Source organism: Erithacus rubecula (assembly GCF_903797595.1).
Source record: "Erithacus rubecula genome assembly, chromosome: 2".
In the NCBI taxonomy this organism is placed as follows: domain Eukaryota; kingdom Metazoa; phylum Chordata; class Aves; order Passeriformes; family Muscicapidae; genus Erithacus; species Erithacus rubecula.
In genome coordinates this window covers 106,786,160-106,805,333 of record NC_136685.1, presented here as the reverse complement: position 1 = coordinate 106,805,333, position 19,174 = coordinate 106,786,160, and the positions used below count along the sequence as shown (strand labels likewise).

At 40.4% G+C, this 19,174-nt stretch overlaps 1 long non-coding RNA gene across 1 annotated transcript in view; it reads left to right on the top strand.

The window, feature by feature from the left end:
- Window positions 1–402: 402 nt before the first annotated feature.
- The window catches only part of LOC306816590, a 150,471-nt gene continuing 131,699 nt past the window's right edge, over window positions 403–19,174 (top strand). The window contains exon 1 of the long non-coding RNA XR_013777717.1: window positions 403–520. This is a non-coding gene — a long non-coding RNA (uncharacterized lncRNA). The remainder of the gene's footprint in view (window positions 521–19,174) is intronic.

Here is a 19,174-nt window from a genome sequence, read left to right as displayed (position 1 = left end):
GCAAGGAGGGCATTAGGCAGAGAATTATTTCAAGAGGGTTTATATTGCTATTGCCAATTTCTTATTTGGCCCTGAATCCAGAACTGGTGACAAGGATGGGGCTGCACAGGGACAGAACTTCTCCTGTCCTCTAATGCAGAGTGTGGACCTGGAAGAAAACCTGGATGCAGTCTTCTCTCATGGAAAAGTCTATATCTAGTGATGGTGTTAAACTTGGATACAAGTAGGGAAATAGAAAAGTTTGGGTTGTTTTTTTGTTTTGTTTTGGGGTTTTTTTTGTTTATTTGGGGATTTTTGTTTGTTTGTTTTTGGGGTTTTTTTGTTTTGGTTTTTTTTTTTTCTGTTCAGTGCTAATTGGCCTTTGGCCTTACATTTACTTGTTTATGTTGGCACAGACCTACTGCTCCCGGTGGGGTTGCCTGCCAAAGGCCAGGTGGAAGTGAGAGCACCTGTAGGAAGAGCCCAGATGGAAGGATGGAAAAAAACATTCTTGGAAAACACACCTGCTTCATAAAATCAGGTAATTCAGGCACCCTTAAATGCAACATCTGGCCTAAAGCAGGCTCATCCATTAGACCAGACCAGTTTGCTCAGAGGTTTTGTCCAGTGGGGTCTTGAAGGTCGAAGACTGAGCCTGCACCACCTCTCCAATGCCAGGATTGAAATGCTTTGGGCACCTAATGGAAACTCTCATGTTGCTTTTTGGATGGGTTTGGCTGAAACAGTGGCTCTAAAATCAGGTGCTGGCTCTTGAGACAGGGCTCTGGGAGCCAGCAACTCCCATGTTTTCATCTGAGCTTTGCCTTGAACTTGCTGAGTGCCTTCCAGCAAGTCACTGTTACCCCTCTCTCTCAATTTCTCCAGTTATAAAATGGGAATAATAATCCTTACCTACCCTACAGGGTGTTGTGAGGATTAATTAGTTGTTGGTACAGCATGTGAAAGATGTAAATAGCCATATAAATGCTGAATATTATCATTATAATAAGAGCCACACAGCACTGGAAGACAAGAAATGGTCTCCAAATAGACTGCATGTGCCATTATGGCCCCCCCCAAGAGCAGCTTCTGGGGTTTGTTTCAAACACCAGCAGGCACCAGGCTTCCAAATCCATTGTTTGATGCTCTGCTGTACCATTGAACATTTCTTTTTCTCTTGCCAGTTATTTTTTTTTTTATAGTCAGTGCAAGTTAGAACAACAGTCCCAGGTAAACATATGTAGTGGTCCTGCTTGAATAAGCACTTGCTTTTATGTTGTTTACATTGAATGTATAAGGATCATTAGGAGGACAAGGTGACACAGTCAGTTATTGTGATGGCCTCCAGGCACTTCACCACTGACACCTGGCTTTGAATTCCAATTGGAGACGACCCAAATTGTTGTAAAAGTGTGCAGTCTGTCCTCCTGGAACTCAGATTCACCATTCAGATGTCTGCTATAGTGATCCACACTCTGCCAACACTTTATTGAATTATATTGTGTAATTCAGGAAATAATCTCAACCCCCACCCCTAAACCAACCCTATGAGGAGGACTTGTCAGGGGTGATGACACCATCACTGGTGCCACCAGCCAGGGCTGTGCTGGGTGATCTCAGCAAGTCCAGGAGTGAAGCACCATCACTGGGAATGTTAAAATGCCCACCCAAGAGTAAAAATTCTGTCTTTATAACTCTTTGTACAAAGTAAGACTCTCACCATTGTCATCGAAGTCACTGGGTCAGATCTGATTTCTTTTTTTCCCCCTCTATGAAATGGGAAAAAAAAAAAATGCTGTTCATAGATTTCTGTTTAATCGTGTTTGCCAGACAAAGTAGAATTTTCACAGCACAGGTTCTATAGCTCGAGAGTCCTATTCACTCAGCATTTATTTTATAGGTCTTTTATCCACCCTTTTTGGCTTAAAAAAAAAGGAAAAACAGGGAATTTACTGTCTGCTGGGGATTTTCTGTAGTGTTAATGAAATCTCAAGAAGACATTAATAATGATCTTCACGCACAGAACTCGTAAAATTAATATGAACAGCTAAAAAAGATGTATTTCCCACTCCATCAGGAAATATATACACTTTCCATAAATATGGGTTCTCTCAGGTAGTGTTTTACAGTGACATGGGGGTCCAGTTGTAGGAGCCTGGGTGTGGGAGGTGAAGCTGATGTGTCCTGATGCTGCATTCAAGGCTGGGTTTGGCTGTGGCTCTGGGCCACTCACTCCCCTCCCATCAGAATTCCCTGTGCTTGGACTCCAGTCCCTCAGAATTCCCAGTGCTAGGACATGTTTGTGCACAGAACATCAGGTAGGTGCTGTGAGGTGTCAAGATGGTTATTTCTGTAAAGGTTCTGGAGGAGGAGCAGTTGGATTCCTGTGAAGAAGCAGGTGAAGTTTTGTCTTACTAAGAGTTATTTGTACAAGTGTGCAATGCCTGGATATCTACACAGCCAGCCAGGACACTTTAAAGATGTTGGTTTTCCATAGTTTTTACAATTTTCTTTTATTCAACTATAGGTTAACAGGGAAATGCAGAGTAAGTCCAGTCCAGCTTTGAAATTCCCAGTGTGGAAATCTTTTATGCAAGCTCAGATAAAGTCAAGACTTAAAATACTTTGTTTTCTTGTTCAACTAATTATCTAAGTAGATTTTACTGTGCATATTACCTCTGACAAGTATCAATACACTTCAGAGTCACAACCCAACCCAGATGGTGTGGAGTTGTGAGGTCACTTTGTCAGGAAATGTTCCTGCCATTGACAAGCCATCCAGGTACAGCTCACATAGCCAGGGAATACAGTGCTGGAAGGTTTAAAAGGGTTGGTGAGAGAAGCAAACACAGAGAAGCTTTTTCCAGCTCACCCAAAGCTGAGCTGGAAGTCCTTGTCACAATCTAGTTAATACAAAAAATCATCTAGGGAAAGGAAGGTTTCTGTGGGGATGCTGATAAATCTGTGTCTGATAAACTGTGATTTATTTTAGAATTATTTGTTTATTTTGCTCTGATATGTGCTTTCTAGCCACATAAATGTGCAGTGTTTTTAATTTAGCTAAGTTGTTAGCAGGGGTAGCTTGTGGCAGGAAGTCCTGTTGTCTGTTTTTTCACTGTAAAAAAAGAAAAAAGCCATGTTTTGAATTTGCTACTGTCTGATTGAATTAATTACATAATTAACTTCTCGAACACAACAGGCTGAAAAGTTTATATTTCTGCTGCTTTTAGGTGGCTTTGCCATGACTTAGGTACAGAGGAGAATTAATACCCAGTCAGGGCTCAGCTTTCTGTGGTTCAGGAGAAACAGGCAGCACAGAGATCATGTTATCCTTCTGCTGCTATTCCTGCCTGCAAGCACTTTGGCATTCCTATGAAAAAGTTGAGTTTTGCAGCATTTGGAGTTTGTATTTAAAAAGAACCACCTTGCAAATGTGATTCTGGCTGGGGATTGTTATCTCGATGTGTTGCTAATTCCTGAATAATGATGTGTATGGGGAGTTCTGATGAAGGGTGTGGAGGAAGATGATTGAAGGCACTTGCAGGTGGAAGTCACAGATTCCTCTTGGATGGTGACAGTTTCCAAGCTCTGTATGGCAGATTTTTCTCTGGCTTAATATGTAGTTTATCATATTTCTCTCACTTTTTATGAGTGATTTATCATTGCTTTGAGTTCTTTTTCTGAGAATGCTCCCAGCACCCAGCAATGAATAAATGCAAATGGTTATTTATGGTGTGTGGAAAATGACTCAGTATTTTCTTTAATTCATTACAGTGATGAGAGTATTTCTGGAGTGTACAAATATTTTTTCAAAACATTTTTTCAAGGTATTTAAACCATTCAGTTGGTCACTGAGTCTCTTTTAAAGGAGCATGGGCATCATTTTCAGTTGGACACATGGAACCTGCAGTGCACGCTACAGCTGGGTGAATTTGGGGTCTTGCATGGTTCTCTGCAGGCTTTTGGTTGGTGCTTGTTTTGGGGTTTTTTTCTTTTGTGGGGGACATGACCTAAAATTTAAAACAAAACTGATGGGAGGCATGCAAACCTACTGGCATATCTATTGAAACTGGAAAGAAAAATGCTTCTTCAGACCCTTGTGAAGCAATATTGCTTAATTAACCCTACTTAAGCCCTACCTTGTGAAAAGGTTAATGGGATTTTTAATGACCTTGAGTGGTCAAGGCCCCAATTTTACATTTCTTCTGAAAGAAAATGGAAAATAGAACAAGAAAGCTGTTCAAACTTCTGTGAATCTGGGGGAAAAAATTGGTTTACAGCAACAGTTCAGGTCATTTCCTATTTCATTTGAAATGGTTTCCTTGTTCCTTACCTCAGGTGTCAGGTGGGTGTTTGATGCAGCTGGGTGTGGTTGGGTGGAGATGCTCTGCAGAGAAAGAGCTGGACACAGAACCTGGGCAGAGATAGAGCATTATCCCCTCACCCTTATGGAGTATTTAGAGTCCTACTGACAAGGGATCATGGCATTGATTAAAAAAAAACAGGTTCTCCCATACAGGAATGCCCATAATTAATTTAGTTTTTGCTGCTTTTCAGTAAGGCACATCAGGTAATTTTCAGACATTTACTTGCAAAGGCACTCGAGCTCCACATTTCTGGGTGTTTTTACCAGGAAAGAGCAGAGATTGTGGAATATTCCATGAATTGGGAGAGCTGTGGTAGCATGGTTCTGTTCAGTCTTTGTGAGCTGGCCTCCAGAGGGTGGTACAGATGTTCTGCCTGGTAGAAAGCATACACACATACTAATGAGTGCATTGTAAGAGTTAATTAATGAGAGAGGTATTGCTTGTGAACAGTCAATACAGCAATGCATTCATCCAGAGGGTCAGGAATGTGCTTTCTTTAAATTTATCTAACATGGTATGTAGCAAAACACTTGGGGCGCTGCAGATGAAGCTATTAATTGCATTAAAAAGTGGCCATAATTAGGTTTGGAATGTAACTGTAATCTCTGGGATCAATGGTTCCTGACACCTGTCAAGTGGCAGAAGGGTAAAACCTTTTATAACCCTGATGAACACGTGCGTGTGTCACATCCTTATCACACAGAGCAGTGAACTTTAAAGGTTGGAGGGTGGGATGAGCTGCCGTTAAATCCAAACTCCCTCAGAGTGGTGTGATTGTCTGGCATTCCTCTGAAACCAGGGAACTTGAGTTTAGCATTGTGCTTCACATACCTGCACATCCACATTTCCTGTGAAATATGTGTATGCTGCCTCTATACAGGGAGACACTGTGACCCAAGACTTGATTAAATCAAAAGGAGCATTTAAAAATTGCTGAACTTAAACCGTGTGTCACTTCCATCTAATTTGTGGGAAGCTGTTAAATAAGTCTTCCTGTCTCCCCCAAAAACACCCCAAGGATCAGTTCTGTAATGCCCTGTTCTATATAAACAAGTATAAATGTTTAAAAAGTAAAGAATACTAATCAAGAGATGGAAGACACGTGCTGCTTAATAAATCTTGCCTTCAATTTATTTGTCTAGTATTACAAAGGCAGAGGAGATATCAATTAATATAGGCAAAGAGGACCCATAATTTATAATTAACTGGCAAGTGGTTTGTAACAAACAGCAGCACTGAATCTAATAGCCAGTAGAAAAATAACTGGTGTTGATTTGTCCCTCGGCAAATTAATAGAGTGCTTATCAATGACAGGGTTACATAAAACTGCTAAATAAATAATCATCAGTGAGTTAGAGTGAAGCAGATCTTTAACAAGCTTAATCTGAACCTCTTGACATCTGCAGACTATGAAGAGATTAAATGCTAAGAAAGAGAAGATGCACTATGCACATCATAAGCGTGCTCAGGAGCTGGGCGACATCGTGTTCTTGGGTAATGGGAAACAAGGAAACATTTTTATTGCAAAATTACAGTGAAAAATGCTTTTTATTATAATTAGACTGAAAATTATAAAAGGTATATCAAAGAAAGGCTGAACGGGAATTAAATAGATGAGAATGGCACTACATCTCTAAGCAATGAAAACACACTAATGGAGCCAGCTTTGATATATTTTTGGCTCAAGGTCTTTTCTTAGTTTTATTACTCACCTTTGTCCACTTCTGGTTTCTATGTCACTTTTGCTGATACTCCCTGGTAGTTCACTTAAATCATAACAACAGCTGAGCAGTGCACCTGATTTTCAGAATGGGTCTTATTTATGAGCCTGGATATATAAATGTATATTTGGTGTAATTTTTAGACATGGCTTTACTTTTGCAAAGGCTTTTTGAGCTGTAAGTCCATGTAACCAAGTCTCTCCAGCCCTTGTTTAATGATAGCAGGAGTTAGTTTTGTCCTGGAAAGCTCAGAAGACCCAGCTAGAGCCATGCTGGGAAGTTTTAAAAGGCTTTGTCTCCAGGTGGAGGTGGAGAAGAATATTCTCTAGGAGCAAGGAGAGAGCTGGGGCTGTTTCCCATTGTGCTGGATGCCCAGGGACTGGAGATGGAATGCAGATCCCAGAGGGTCACCAGCAGCTCCTTGCAAGACTGCTGGTAATCAGTTCCTGGCTGTGTCCTATGCAGATTTTTGGCATTAAAGGAGGAAAGGTCTTTCCTCTGGAATCCACTTATGGATTTAGCCTATAGTGTGAATTCCCTGGGGATTAATTTCTTGTCATTTTCCCTCAAGGCATGTCTCCTTTTTCTGAGAAGAAAGGAATTTTCTTGCAAGTGAGAGTGCTGTTTTTGGGGACAGAGAGGGAATAAGGCAAAGCTCATAACTTCATCAGAAAGCCTTGCTGGAACTTGCAGGATCCACATCTAGAGCAGAATCTGACCTGTGGTGAAGAGCTGCAGGTCCTCCAGCCTTTTCTTTTTTTATGTGTGCAAGCAGAGCTACCTTGATATGGGTGGGAATCACCTTCCCCTCCATCCATCCATCCATCCATCCATCCATCCATCCATCCATCCATCCATCCATCCATCCATCCATCCATCCATCCATCCATCCATCCATCCATCCATCCATCCATCCATCCATCCTTTCAGTCCTCTCATCCTGAAGGAGCAGAGGCACTCTTGGTGTGTTCCTATACATTGGGGAAGTGTTTCCCCAGAGGTGATGAGGCTGTGCAGGTACCAGAGATGGGCCTGAATTACTTTGGGTGGTGTTATTAATTAGGAGGCTAACTCCATGTTTTTCTATCTTCATGCCCGGGTGGGAATTTTTTTGAGGAAGGTGGTGGTATCCACTTGAATTCAGTTGTGGATTTTCCCCAGACCTGTCACTGCTGGCAAAGAATTTCATTAGCAAAAGCAATGCTGTTTTTATATCCAGCTCCTCTTTTGCCGCTTTTCTAGACTCTTGTCCCTGTAGAGGCTGGGAAGGAGAATTCTTAGGACCCACGTGCAACAAAGTGAATTTTTAACTCGTAGGTGGCAGTGGGAGCTGCAGTCATGAGAGAGAAACCTCATACAAGTAATGCTGGGCTAGGTTATTTTTGTGCTGCTTTCCCAGTTTTTATTCAGAGACTGAATCACCACTTGAAAGAAGAGAGTAGAGCCTCTTTTTTTTTTTTTTCTTTAAATTAAACCTTTCTCTGGTGGACCAATGCTGTCTAGTACTATGCTGCAATAATTGATCAATATATTGGTGTATCAGTGGGGTTTTGGTATGCTTTGGTTTGGGGATTTTTGTTTGGCTTTTTTTTTTTTTTTTTGTTTTGCTTTAATAAAGAGAATGTGGTAGCTTCACACACTGCTGTCACCACGTTGGCAGGATGGCCATGTCTGAGGTGCTATCAGGGAGGGCATTCATCAAAATCAAGCTGATGCAAGCATGAGTACTCCCCAGAATGAGACCTTTCTACTGAAAAAATGCTGAAGGCTGAAAAGGGGCTAATTTATTTAAATTATCTGTATACATGTCAAGCCCCATAGTTTCCAGAGGAAGCTGACAATTGTAAAAGAGAGCTTTTCTTAAATTTAACAACAAAAACCTAACAGGAGAAGTTACCCCAAGAAAGCCTGAGCAACTGAGCTGATAGTCATCTGTAGTGATGCAGATGTACAAAAATACAGTTTTCTGCTATTAAAAGCTTTTAAATGTCAGTAAATGGCAGTTTAGTAGATCATTTGCTAATAATGATTACATTTCTCATTAAAATGTTTCCTTCATTATTCTTCAGGTAGAAATGTGTAATTCAACGATTGTTACATCAATTATACTTAAAAAGCTCATTAAAATACTGAAATATTATCTCTCATAGCCAGAGTACTTTAAGAGTACTGTACTAATTACAAACGGAATAAACTCTTGTAATATCACCATTTGAATTGATGCCTTATAAATTCTTAATGCAAAGCTAACATATAAAGTGTAAATCAAATATATAGATCCAATAAAACAAAACCTTTTTAATCTTGTTTTACCTTCAAAAGGATTCTGATTATTGTGATTAAATAATGCATGATATAATAAAGATCTAGAATGTGTGATTATTTCATTGGCAATTGAATATTGGTGCTTTTTATTTATGCAAGCAATTTATCACAGACAATATGCATCAAGCATTAAAATATTGATACAATTATACCTATCCTGCTGAACCAATAAAAAATCCCTGTGACATGGCTCTCTGCTGATGATACAAGGATGGTTTGAAATCCTTGTTAAATTTTAATATTCTGATGTGCTGAGTTATGCTAATTCTGCTATGGAATAATATCTCCTGTTTTGCCTTTTCCTTCTGTGGGGTTACAAATGCAGCTTCACTTGGCGTGGCAGGCTCTGCTTGCAGCTCTGCTGGTCACTCCTAGGAAGGCACAGCAAAAGGCAGTTTTGAATTTCATTTCAGAGTTATTCTTTTGCTGGGAATGCAACCCTACAATATTAATTTATTTATGCCATCATATCCTGTTGTTGTTTCTCAAGTTTTGCAAAGGCTTCTGGCCCAAATCAGGGGTGGCTTGCTGGAGTGGTTGGGTTTAACAGGACTGGTTCCAAAGCAGATGCACTCAAGAGTTTCATCCCAGTTTCTTAAGGCTGGCAGCGTGGTGTCAAAGTAAAATATAAAGGAACAATCGGCTCCTTTTGGTCAGAGCAGCAACTCTGCCAGATGTAAATAGGGCAGAAATTCCACATCTTTAATCTTATAAACATGGCTATGTTCTAAAGCAGCTAAAATACTTAATAGGCTGGCAATTATTTTGCCACTTTTATGCTGAGGTGCAGGGGACTACCTTGGACTCTCTGAGCTTGTCCCTTGTCACTCAGTTGAAAGCAGATGTGTGTTTGGCAGCCCACAAACAGCACTGGGTGCCCACCTCCACCTGCTGTCTCAGCCAGGCCAATGGTCATGGGAGGATCTGTATTTCCCTGAACAGAAGAACTCTGCAGAAATTTGTACAAGATTAACCTATCCCACACTCCTGGACTCAAATCAGTTTTTGAGGGGCATCTTGAATACGTGATGCATTTTACAGCACTAAGTGGCCTAAACCAAATACTTGTCTGTGCTGGCTTTCCAAAATGGCCTTTGAATATTCACTGTGCTTCCAAGTGAGAAGAAAGAAATGGAAACCTCCGAATAAACAAAGATCAAAGTCAAAACCCACCACCAAAACATGAGGATTGAATAACTCTGGGTGGAAGTCAGCCCTTTGCTGAGGGCCAGCTTTGAAAATGCTCAGGATTTTCAGACACCTAATAATGACTCTCACTTGATACAATTATAAAAACAATTTATGTGTCTGATTCACCAAATTGATGAGCACAACCTACACAACGCTTGCTGAAGGAAGAGAGCACTTAGTGACTTGCAGGAAGAGAAGTTTTCTTTTTCTGTAACTCACCATGAACTTCAGTTAGGATTTTATACTATTGCATGAGAGAATTTTTCTTTTCTTTTTGCTGGATGTGCTTATTTTTCCTCAGACACTGCCTGATCATCACAAATGTCTCTGCTGTGTTGTATTTCTGAGCTCCGGTTAAGCTCAAATTAAAATCAAGCTCTCAGAACAAACAGTCCAGTGACCAAAGGCTGATATTTCAAGGCATCTACTGAGTTCAAATATAACCACAAATGGGTTAAGGGGAAAGTTTTAGCACTGCTTAAAATCTAAAACTGAAAGCTTTCATTGAATAAATAATGGAGGGGGGCAAAGAGCTGGTTAATTAAGTAGTTGGCTTGCTAATTGATTTCTTAAAAAGGCAGTAATTTGCAGGCATGTGCTGGTGTTGGCTGTGCATTCCCCTCTGCCTCTCCCCCAGCCCACAGGCAGGGACTGTGCAGGGATCACATAATCACAGTGCTGTCACTGCTCTGACTGAGCCTGAGCATCCCCTGCTTCTACCCACTTGCAATTTGCCAGCACTTTAAAGCCATTACCACATGTGCATATTTGCCTTGTGTGTGGACACTCCTAAGAGCAAAGAAGTCCCGAGGAAAAAGGCATCCAAATTTTTCTGTGTTGGCAGATGAGAGTATTTTCATCCCTAGGTTCATAAAACATGCCTTGTTCAAAATTCTTTGGTTTCGTGGTCTGAGTTGTCTCTATGCTGGGGTTAATTGAGAGAAAGGACTTAAGATGTAGCTTGGAATCATTTGCTTTAAAGAAATAAAAATTCTTGGGGCTTATTAGCCCTGAAAAATATATTAATGGTTTACCTGTTCCAGCAGCAGCCTGCACTGCAAATGTGCCCTTAGAATACAGACACTTTTTCTCTATAAAAGTAGCTGATTTAGTCAGAAAGGTGACAGTTAAGGCTCGTTGCAGGGGAAATTTTTGCATCTTTGCAGAGTGACTTTTTTTTTTGCTGTACTTTACCACAGTGGCTGTCCATCACAGTTGTTATGTATGCAGGCTGAGTGAGCCCGCGGGGGATCCTAGTTATTTACACTCTTTTTCAAGCTTCGAAGCTGTTATAATCATTCGCTGTCAACTTTGTGCTGACACTGAATTTTACTTTGTGTTTTTTATGCTCGGTTTGGGTCTAAAATACTGGCATCCATACCCTACACTGTAATTCTATGGGTGACTGGGTTGACCAGCAATATACAGTATTACTAACAGAGCTTTAGAAACCTGCTGCATATGGAGATTTTGGGATTTGGTGATTGTGGACAGTAAACAAAGTCCCCAGGCTTTATGCTTTTATCCTAGTGGTGGCCCTCAGGAATAAACTGTGTACGGCGTTTCATCTCATTGCATTTTCATCTTTACAAAAATGTAAATATTATTTTCCTTTCCTCCAAAGCTGCAAAGTTAGAGCAGGAAAACTTTTTCATTGCATTTTTTATTTTCATGCTGGCTTGTTTTCTCCAGACCCGTGCTGTAAGAAATGCATATTTCCCTGTGATCACCATATGTTTAGCATGAGGCTGCAGAGAGGAGTGGAGCTGGTAATGGGCTAATACCTCAGCTCCAAATTGAAATAATGCCTTGTGTGAAACATTGGGAATAAATTATCAGCCAAGAGCATGCATTGACAAATATATCAGGGGTTTAACACCCTTTTAGGTTTAGAAAGGCAAATTTGTATGGCTGTGCTTAAGTGTCTGTGGTCTGCAGTGCAGTGAGTGAACAAACCTCTTTCCTTGGTGAGCAGGCCCCTGAGCCTTGGATGGCATCCCAGGCTGGTTCCTGCATGTTGGAAGTGTGGGATTTCTATGCCCAGGTTCCCAACTCCCATGTGAAATTCCAGGTGCTCAGGGGCCCAAAGGCAGCGATCACACAAAACGATCCGACCCTGTTCTAAACTGGACTTGAAATAAAACTGGTCAAGGAGCTTGTGTGCTTGGTCAATGTAATAAAGTAGACAAATAATTACTGAGCAAATCAAACACACTTACACTTCAGATGATTTTGAAATATTATCTATAATCGGGCACTTCTGTGCTAGGAGGAAAGGTTAATAAAGTAATTTAAAAAAGATTGTGTAGAGTATTACAGAAACAGAAGAGGACTGGTGATCATAATTGTTAATCTCCTGAAACACCAGTCCTCTACTGCACAAGGCATATATTTTAGTACAACTCCTTATTGTTCATTCCACTTACTATGATATTATACTGCTTAATTACCTTTTGTAAGAAATCTTATTTTACTCTTCTTCCCCCCCCCCCCCCCCCCCATTTAATGACAGATAATGCTGATAGAAATATTTTAGAAGAAAATCTTATTTAAAGTCCTACCTGCTATGGATTGAGATTAAAGCCATTGCAGTAGGTGGGTAGGTAGATCCCACTGCAGAAGCTGTGTTGTGAAATACCACAGAGAAGTTGGTAAATGCATCCTCCACCACCCTGTTTTATCAGTGCTGTGTGTGGATGGAGCCTGGCATGGAACATAAGGAAGTCTGAGGTTTTGGGTTTTGATAGTTCTGATTACTTCCTCTGAACCACATTTCTAGTTTATGGCATTCAGATAAAAGATAAAACAGAACAGCATCCCTGAGTTAGGGTAGCCTGGCCCCGGGCTGGGGTAGTAGGAGAAGTAAGAAAAAAGTAATATCTGTAATAAAGGATATGATTGGAAATATTTATTACAGCAAATTTAGTGTGCATTTATTATGGTTTGGATTGAAGAAAGTCTCCTTCAGGCACACAGGACTTTGTGAGAGAGCACACACCTGTGTTCCATCTCCAGGGGGTACAATCCTGAGGATGCCTCACCAAATAATTTCCTGTAATGTATAATTTTGACTGGTAGTGATTAATGGTGAATAAGAATATGGTTGTTCCTTGCATCCTTTTAAAAAAAACTTCACCTGAGTGGTTTGACTCTGGTAAAGACAGATTCTTTTTTGTTCACTTGTAACAAAAACATTTGAGTATGTTGTTGGGTTTTGTCACCTGCACAATTCTATGTTAAGATTGGAATTTTCCTGTAATCTTCTGTAAGTATGAGATAGGGAAGAAAACTGGATAATATCTAAAGGGGCTTTACACAATTAGGCCAGAGCACACAACGTGGTTCTTTTTTGCAAACAAGGATCCAAAATCTCACGCTGTCAATATCTGGGGTGCAATAGACCAAACAGGTTAGGAAAGTAATACAGTCATAGTGATTACCTTTATCTAGAAAAATATTTTGGTCAGCAATGATGAGCAATAAAGTAAAATGATCTGTAGAATATCTGTTACAAAAACAATTCTCTAAAACAAGAACAGCTTAAAATATCCATTTGAACATAAAATATCAGTTCTGGAGTCATGCACGGCTTTCCTGTTTCCATGGGCTGTGGGGCTTTCAAAACAACTGACTTGCAGTGCAAGGCCTGGTTCCAGACCAAGGGGGAAAATTACTGCAATTAAGGATGTATAAATAAAGAGAAAACTATCCATCCCACTGCTTAAAAAAAATTTTGGGGGGTTTTATACAAATCACTTATATCCTCCTTAAGAGAGATTTTTTTAAAAAATATAAATATAGTGAATGTGAAACACCATTAATCCAGTAGTAATATCATCTGATAGTAGTTAATCCCTTCTTAGGGATGGCTCTGCCCGGTCCTTTGGAATATAGAAATGTGCTTTCACTGTTAGGCATTTTGTTTAAGCATCAATCAGTCCTTAATGCTTAATTGTCTTTTTTTTTTTTTTTTTTTTTTTTTTTTTTTTTTTTTTTTTTTTTTTCCCTGTCTATAAGAGCCCACCAAGTAAAATGAATCCTGTCTTCAAAAGTATTTCCTTGGGAGTCTCATTCCATTGTTTAGCCGGTGATTTTGTATTCCGAGGTTATGGATCAAGGGCAGTGCCATGCCTGTGGTTTGGACTTGGCTCTGTGCTGTGACAGGATGATGCAGATGTACCAGAAGATCCTAATCTGTCAGAGGAAGTCTATTAAGTTCAAGCCCCTAAGCTGTCTCAGCCAAATCAGTGATACCAAACTTACATTTGTTTTTGTGGTGACCATTCATTTTGGTCAAATGAAGAAATTGCTAGTGTGGGTTTTGTGGCTTCAGGGGTGAAATCTATGAATGTCACAGATCTTTTAGCCTCTCTGCTCTCTCTGAAACATTATTGAGGATGCTCTTGTATGGAAGAAAAAAAAAAAAACAACCCAAGCTTTTTTATTGCAGCTGTTTATAAGTCACCTTGATCAGAAAAAGTTGGGGAAAAGAAGCACTAGCTTCTATAGAAATAATTCTTTTTGTGAATAATAGATAAGGATGAGAAAAAAGAGAGGCTGCCTGCAGGAAGAAAAGGCAGTTTTAAAATGGAATGAGTTTAAGCCCTGCTGCAGGCTGTGGACCTTGGCCTTGGTCTGGAATCCTGAGGACCTGACTGGTTTTGAGGTCCCCTCAGCCCAGGAGATCAAACAGAAAAAGTATTTTATGTATTTTGTTGGTGTAACAGATTTAACTACAGATCTTCAACGACTGTGTAAATATCCACCATTATACATAAAGAGAGTGAACATAGAACTTCTTGTGCTGTTTTGGCCAGAGAATAAAAATATAGGACAGGTGATGGCATTTTTGATAAGATAAGAACCAATTGCTCATTTTGCAGTCCATTTCAGCTCCAATACATCTTCTTGATGATAGCTGATATTAATATTTTCCTCATCTCTCTTTTGCCAGGTTCTAAGGTAAAAAAATTTGTCCCTGTTGAAGTTAGTTTTTGGCCACATTCTTCAGTGGGATCAAGTTTCCATCCTGTGTGTGGCTCATTTTTTAATTTATGCTGTTTTCCTTCTAGATGGGGCTATTGAGAAAACCTCAATCAAGGTCGTTGTGAAGGGTGTGGAAGAGGGAATGGGAATGAGGTGTTTATAAAACCTGAGTTTGATTAGGCACTGCTGCACTGCAGCTTCATTAGCTCTGTTCTCCTCCTCTACAGTTCAATTTCTCCCCATGTGGGACTCTTATTTAGAAGTTTATGTGACTTTCCACTCCTCACTCCCTCTGCCCCTGCTTCTGTTTTCTCCCCCTCCCTGTTTGCCAGCTTAGGGCAGCTAATTCTTCAGGAGGGCCTGTTTCCTCAGGAATGTGAAACAGCACTCAAAGTCCTGGGCTAATTCACCAGTGCCACAACAGCACTAACATCTGGATGCAAAATGTGTGAATGGAAAGCTCCTGCAAGAGGGATTAAAGAACAGATAGAGGGTGGGAAAGCCCCAGACAACTCAGTCATTTCTAAAATGTAGTCAGTGTTTAAACTAACAGGTTTTATGTTTAGGAAAATACAGTGGAACATGAATCTAATTAATGCATTTGCTTTATTATGGTAAGATAATATTATTTTATATATTTCCTATACTAAATTATTTCAGAATGTGACACATGTTAAAAAAATCACTTTTTATTTGCCTTTATGTAAAAGTGGCAGAGGGAGTAATTTCTAGGTCTCCCAAAATGAATCAGTGACTGTGACAAATAGTAATTAGAATATGTTTTCTATGAAAGAAAACAATGATTGCAAAGATATAGTTAGGTCCATTTCCTTTCAAAAAAGTAGCATTGTAAGGAGAAAAAAAAAATGGCTAATTTCTAGAAAGTGCTGAATTTTTAAAAACATTTATTTAAAATGTAACCTTATAAAACTTTATTTATGTGACTCTTCCTTTGTTGAAAACACTGTTTTTAAGACAGATAATGGGCAGTGCCACACCCAACTGGGTAAAGTTTCCAAAGACATTGGTCCATCAGTGCTTGTCCTGCTCTGGGTTGTACTTCTGGAACCAGCTCAGGAGTAGTTTAAAGCTATTTAATGGGAAGTCACCTGCTGCAGTGTAACCTTATCAATACCCCTTGGAGATGGCTGGGATGGCTCTGGATCCTGAGCAGCTGCAGAAAGGAAAAGGAATTATTTGCTGCTCCATGGGCTGATATGGATTAGGTGGAGTTGATGTCCCATCCCTCAGCCCATGGCATTTACAGTGAGGAAACATCAGGTGTGAGGAGGATTGTGTTGTCATAGTGGGTATTCTGGTGTGTGGCAGGAGGAATTAGGAAACAGAATTCAGCTAAGTGAAAGAATGAGAGATTAAACCTGCAACCACATCCCTGTTGCTGTCTTAGCTTTGGAAAAAAGTAACTGTGCTCAAAACATGGTAAAACCTAAAGCTGGTGAGAAATCTCTAATATTACACATAAAGGTGTTTTAACTAACTTGGAACAAAAAAATTTTGAAAGAAAGCAAGAAACTGGCAAAAAATTACCATTTCAGATTCTAGTACATAGGACTGACCCCTCATTTTTAGTCTTGGCAGTCATTTGGAGTGGTGGTCAATCATTCATGCATGCTCTGAAACCAAAGGTGGTGATGTTCTGCTTTGGACTCCACGTGGAAGAATCTGAGGGGTGCTGTAACCCTGCCAGGCTACCCTGGAGGAAAGCAGGATCTTGTTAGCTCTGTGAGTGCTTTGTGCACCCCTTAAACCCCTCATGAACCAACACACCAAATGAGTTGCCTGCCAGCCAAAACTCCCTGGAATATTGCTCCTGCACACTGAAAGCAATTAGTTTGTTTTAAAGGGCCCTGTGTATATGTACAAAACTGATCTGAATAATTGTAAACGTGCAGCAATATCAGGTATTGTGACTTGTGGCACTGGAACAAGGAAGCCTGCCCAGTGCAGTGATACCAAATGTGCTTCAGAGGATGAGCATCAGTCACACGAGTGTGTGGTGGAGCTCTTCAATCAGCTGTGACTTATTTCAAGGCAGTCTTTTCTGTCAGAATCCCCCCAGCTAAAAAAATAAAATGAAAAGCCAAGCATCAACCTCGCATTTCAAATATGAAATGGAAACAAACCTAATTTACAATTCAGGAGATGAAAATTATTCTCTTCTGCCATAATTCAATTCACGTTTGGTTTATTTGAGAATTCATGTGTTATAACCCTTCTTGCTCACACTTCTGAGCGCCTTGGTTTGTTGCAGCTACTAAGGCTGGGTTTTATTCTTTTTTTATTGTTATTGTTTTTATTTCTTGTGGGTTTACATTGCAAGAGGAGGCCTCCCCCTCCCGACAGGACCTTCCACCTGAGGGCAGCACAGTCATCAGCTCTGACTAACTTAGAGTCAATCTTTGCCTCCAAATCCAGCTTCCTCTGCGCTCCAGCTCAGGTTTTGTTTTAATCCCCCCTTTACATTGTTTGCAATAATGAGAGATATGATCACTCTAACTTTTCAAACCTTTCAACTTCTCTTTACTGGGAGCTGCATCCCTTGCTTGGCGTCACAACACAGAGAAATTGCCTCTGTTATTCCCTTTGCCATTAAAGCTTGCGACATCTTTCTTTGTCTTACCTTGATGTGTTAATGTAGGAGTAGCAACTCTAGGATGAAGTGCCAAGAGGGTCTGCATATCAATATTAAAACACATCCTTTTAGTTCCATGCCATGCCAAATGACGCCGGACCTTTTCTCCTACCGTTCAGAGATTTGTTCTCTCAAACGGGATGCTGACAGTGCAAGAGGTAACACCTTTCAGCAGGTAAAATATGTTGTTAGGGAAGGGATGTATGGCAGGGATGCTGACAACAATTAGCACATGCTCCTCATTAACAAGCGGAGTTTACAGCGGAGCGGGAATGGCAGGCTGCCATCAGCCTGGTAGTTACGGGGCAGTTTAATTTCTAACGAATGTGAGCACTGGATTAGGAACAATATTCAACAAAATGCTGCCTGCATTCTCTTATGGCTTTCATTACCAAATTGAAAATCTGTGTAGATTTCTGAAAATTACTTTTAAATGTAGCCAATCTCCTCGACTGCAAGGCTTGATTTGCTGGTGAGGGAGTCCTGCTGTGAGATTTTAATGAAAGATCATAGTGCCCCTCCAAGACCGTCAAAGAGCTATGGGCCCTAAAAGACCTGAAATAATCTGTTTTACTTTTAATGGCAGCCATTTTATATTCATTAAGATCAAAATGCAGTTTTGCAGGCAAATTGCAAAGCTGTTCCACTCACAGCTTGAGAACCTGGAGGCCCTACAGCTTTTTATCTTGTTCATAAGCAAATATGCAGTTAATATCTTTTAATATGCTTTGATGCTTGGTACCTTATGGGTACATTGTACTGGAGGTTAGAGAACTGCATGTTTCTTTGGCAGTGCTAGCAACGAACTAAAGCACCAGTCCTTTTATTTCCATAATGGCAGAAGAAATGAGTCCTTTTTTTTTTTTTTTTCTTTTTTTTTTTCTTTTTTTTTTTTTTTTTTAATATGAGCTCCGCTCAAATAAATTGTAAAGCACCGTGTAGTATATGTTCAGGGTCTCATGGAAGGCACATTTTTTTCCCTGCATTCCATCTGTTGGTGGTTCTTATTATTTAAATTTATACGGCCACATTATTTAAATGTAAACAGCCAAATAAGATAGGATCAAATCATTGGCATCTGGGAACTGTGCTCTTATCCTCTTTGATTGTGAGGTTGTGTGCATTAATAATGGAGTTCTAAAGACTGTGATTCCACCTGATATACTGTATGACCTTAACAGTTGTGATTTTATCAGGGTTTCACTGTATGAGAAAATGAAGGTATTTTGCAGCTCATTCCTGGCAAGGTTAGTTTGCATTATCTCGTGTCCGGAGTAGTTCTGATTTGTCTGTGTATGTGTGTGTATTTTAAACCTAATTTTTGTTCGTGATTGCCGTGCTCCTGGTCGTGTTGTAATCCACATTCCCCGAGATTGTTTTCAGTGGGTGAACTCTGCTCGGACGCTTTTTGTGCCTTGGTTTAATGGGGCGCTGGAGGGACGCGGTGCCAGCGCCAGCCCTGTCATTTGTCACTGGTGGGCACAGTTCTGCTCCCAAGCAGTTGCCACACGCCAAGAGAGGGGCAGTGGGGAAGGTCTGAAACATGGAAACACGCCGAAGTTTGCAATAAGCATTTTCTAAACCTTCCAGCCCTGGTAGAACTGAACTTTTTCCTCTCTCTTTTCTGTTGTTAACCAGTAGAAGGTGCAAGAGTGTCATGCCCTGTTTTCCTCTCCCAACCAAGAAGATCCACCAAAGATGACAGAAAGTTTTCAAGTCTGGTTCGTTTAAGACGGCGCCATCAGCTTCTTTATGGAGCTAATTCCAGTTGTGCTGTTTAAACAAAGACAAACCCGAAAGGTGCATTAAGGCAGCTCCAGGAGGGCCGGATCCCCGTCCCCGCGCCCTCCCGCCTGCCTGTGCCCCACGGGCCTGTTCCCATATTGGATGACATGTTTACAAGTTCCAACATCTCACTTTGTGCGACTGCAGAGCTTCCTCGGCGGGCCGAG